This window comes from Dipodomys spectabilis, unplaced genomic scaffold (genome assembly GCF_019054845.1).
Source record: "Dipodomys spectabilis isolate Male_0828 unplaced genomic scaffold, ASM1905484v1 ptg000606l, whole genome shotgun sequence".
Taxonomy (NCBI): Eukaryota; Metazoa; Chordata; class Mammalia; order Rodentia; family Heteromyidae; genus Dipodomys; species Dipodomys spectabilis.
Genome location: NW_024871283.1, coordinates 43,000 through 47,095, shown reverse-complemented (window position 1 = coordinate 47,095; position 4,096 = coordinate 43,000). Strand labels below are relative to the sequence as shown.

The 4,096-nt window shown below is 32.4% G+C and overlaps 1 pseudogene; it reads right to left on the bottom strand.

The window, feature by feature from the left end:
- Positions 1-3,315: 3,315 nt before the first annotated feature.
- On the bottom strand, positions 3,316-3,716 carry LOC122100806 (annotated as a pseudogene).
- Positions 3,717-4,096: the final 380 nt, after the last annotated feature.

The following is a 4,096-nucleotide window of genomic DNA, read 5'->3' as shown; positions in this document are numbered from 1 at the left end:
CTTGATAAGAAATGTATTCATTATCTTGCCCATGTAATTGCAGCTCCTCTGTACAGTATTTTCACAATAAAAAATGGTACAATATCATTCTTTCAGATGGATGAATAGAAATCCTTTTTGTATATATACCTCATTTTCTTGATCTATTCATACACTGAGGGGCATCTGAGTTGATTGTATATTTTAGCTATGGTAAATAATGCTGCAGTGAACATGGTTGTACTTTTGACTTTAGTGTGGCCTGGTTTGTGGTCATTTGGATAAATGCCACGTAATGGGATTGCTGAGTCATAGGGAAGCTTTATGTTATGTCTTTTGAGGAACCTCCACCTTGTTTCTAGAGTGGTTAAATGAGTTTACATTCTCACCAACAGTAAGTAGCATGCCCTTGGCCACATCACTGCTAGCATCTGTTATTGTTAGTTTTCTTGATAATTGTCATTCTAACTAGGGTGACATGGAATCTCAATGTTGTCTTTATTTGCATTTCTTTTATGGCCAGAGATGTTGAACATCTCTTCATTTTTCTTGGCCATTCTTACCTCTTCTTCTGAGAATTGATTGGGTTGTTGAGTTCTTGAAGGTTTATTTTTTTGAGAGGCAGAGTAATCTTTCAACTCAAAGGTTCTTGTCTAAACTATAACTGGTAAAAATATTTTACCATCCTTTGGGCTTTCTATATGTCAAGATTGCTATGTACTTTGCCATGAAGAAACTCTTCAGTTTGATGTAATCCTATTTATACCTTTTGTCTTTGATTTGTTGTGATTCAAGATCTTTATTTAGGAAGTTTGAACCTGTGCCTAGAAGGCCTCCCCATTCGTGTAATATTTTCACCTTATCTGGCAAGACATTGAAGTCTTTGAACCATTTAGAACTGATTTTGGTGCAGGGTGATATAAGATGATCTAGTTTCATCTTTCTGCCAGTTTTATTGGTATCATTTGTTGAAGAGGCTGTCTTTCTTCCGACCTATGTTTTTTGCTACCTTTATCAAGTATTAGGTGGCTGTATGTTGTGGGCTTATTTCTAGGTCTTCTGTTGCATTGGTCCTCAGGCTATTCTTTTGCCTTCACCAAAATTTTCATCACTATGGCTTTGTAATAAAGTTTGAAGTTTGATATTGATATTCCTCCCACTATTCTTCCTACAAAGGAATGTTTTTGATATTCTAGGTCTTTTTTATTCTATATGAATTTCAGGATTGCTTTCTCTATTTATTGAAGAAAGTATTTGGTATCTTCATTAATATTGCATTGAATTTGTAAACTGCTCTAGGCAATATTGCCAAACTCTTCTTATCCAGAAGAATGGTAGATTTTGTCATTTCCTTAAATTGGCTTCAATTCTTTTGCCAGATGTTTTAAGTTTTCATAATAAAGATAATTTACACCTTTAGTTACGATAATTCCTAGGGTTTTTTTTTTTTGAGACTATTGCAAATTAAGTTGTTGTACTGATTTCAGCCTTGCTCTTTTTGTCGTTGGCATACAGAAATGGTATTGATATTGGTAGGTTAAGTTTATATCCTGAAACTTTGCCAAGATTTTGGTTTAGGGTTTCTAAGAACCTCTGAGTTTTAGTCTCCTTTATCTGAGTGGCTTCTTTTACATTGGAATACTTTGCTATCTTTTGGACTTCATTTAGATTGTTGTTTGTGTTCTCCATGAATTGTTTCATTATTCTTTGGTTAATCTCATCATGCTCATAAATTGCTTACAAATGTTTCAGACTATTAATTAATTAAACATATCAGCGAAGTATTCCGTGTAACTTGTAAAGTGTCTTCTAGCTCTTTCTTTTCCTGCTCTGTTCTCTAGTGTTGGCAGTAATCATTGTATTTCCTTGAATTTTAATATTTCCAGTATTTCTCTGGTGTGTTCTGCCCATTTAAAGACCTTTCTTATCTTTTGAGAATCTCTGATCTTCTAGATGGGCTGTTCTCTGTTTCCTTGTTTGATTAGACAGCTGATGCTCTGTCCCTTCATTGAGATTCACTTATCAGGGCTTATAGAAAACATTGAGTGGAAATGTAGAGGTCAATTGTGTTGTGAAATTGTACTGTTAAAATTTGACTATCAGAAGAAAACCTTGAGTTTATGAGGTAAGGTTAGTATGGGAGGGGTATAGTTTTCATATATATATATATATATATATGTATATATGATATATCACATATATATCATGTATATATCATATATATATATGAATATATCGTTTATATATATGAATGTGAGAGGTATATGTTTATAGCAGAGTTAGAAGAGGCAGGGAGGGGGAGCGGACAGGGAATGAGTGAGATGGAGTATATAAATAAGAGAGAAGAATAAAAAACTTGTATTCTATACTGAAGAAGGACTTCAAGTAAAAAGAAATTAGATTAAACACCTGAACCATAATTCTAACTACTCCAAAGGCCTAAGTTAACTGCTGACTCTCTCCTACTTATAGCTCTACTTTTGAACAGAGAAAGGCAATACATAAGAGAACAGGTTATTATATGGGTATATAAAACAAACAACCTATTTTATCATATATATATATATATATATATATATGATGTATGTCTTGTACTCCATTGTTGGCATCTACTTAAACCTTATATATCGTTTGGTCTATACATAAAACAAAATGGAGAGAATACTGAGATGATATTGTGCATATGATATTCTGCAAAGAAAGGCAATAATAAACTATATGCAATGTGATAAATAATAGTTTAGAATTAAAACTGAAATTAGACTCCGTTTGGTACAACTATATAATTTGTTAATAATACTCATAGGATGCTTAATTGTTTTACATGAGTGCTAAGAGAACACTAGGGAAAATATGTAATTAATCATCAAACAATTGGTCATCTGTTATTAAGCTAGAAGAGTAACCATCATAGATACATATGAAATTGAACTGATATATATATATATATATATATATGTATATAAAATCAACTTATTTCCTCGAAGATCATGAAAATATGTGATTTTATTTTACTTCCCCATTGTTTACCATGGTGTCCATGCAGAATAAATTAATAACATATTTGTTTGTGAATAAGTATGGTTAAAAGTTAAAAAAAATCAACTTTAATGAAATGTTTTAAAATGCATAAAATTTTATTGAAATATTGCATTGGAATGGAATTTTTAATTAATTTTGGTATCTTCTTGGATAGTTAAGATCATGTTTGTTTCACTACTATGAAAATAGTTTGTCAACTAAGAATAATATGTTTATATCAACTTCATTTTTTAAATTGTTGAAGGTTTTTGCAGTTTACTAATCATTTCGTGAATAATTTGTCATCAGTGCAGGTCAAATCATAGCAGGATCTTTATCCTTTGGCTTTTTGCCAGCTCCAACATTAGCACTTGCAGTCCTTCTGAATTTCTTCATTCTGTTTTTGTATTCCTTTTGCTGTTTCCCCGATGTCTTTTTCTTTTCATACAGGTCATATCTTGCAAGTCTGTGTTTGGGCTCATTTTTTTTTTTGCATACTCCAAGGAATCCTAAATCATGCCAAAGACAGTTGTCTTGCCACTACCAAAATGGGTTCTGAATCCAAATACAAAGATGACATGGGTGTGGTCTTGTTCGCTTTAGCAAGTTTTCATGAATCTCTTTCCAGGTTGAATGACATCAATGACCATCTGCTTCTGCTGAAGTAGTCGGTCTGTGATGAATTTCCTGGTCCAGGTAGTTATTGTGTCATTCATGTTGGCAGCAGACCTTCAGCCAGCCAGGGAAGAAAAAAAAAGTATATCCTTTTTAAAATGACATTATTCTTAAATGTTTTAGTAACTTTAGTAACTGTAGTATCCTGAGTCTTCTTACTTGGATGAAAACAGGGTGACATGATACCAACCTTGTATTTCCTTTTGCAATAATTTAAATATGGCAGCCAAGAGTTTAATGGACATCCTATGAAGTAAAGAAGAGTGAGTCAATGGGTCAGAAGGGGAGAAATAGGTAAGAATACTGAAAAAGGTGACATTAATCAAGATGCATTGTACTCAATAACTGCTTTGTTAAATTGCAGATCCTCTGTACAAATACTTAAGATAATAATAAAAAATCTAATTGGAAAAAAGAATTT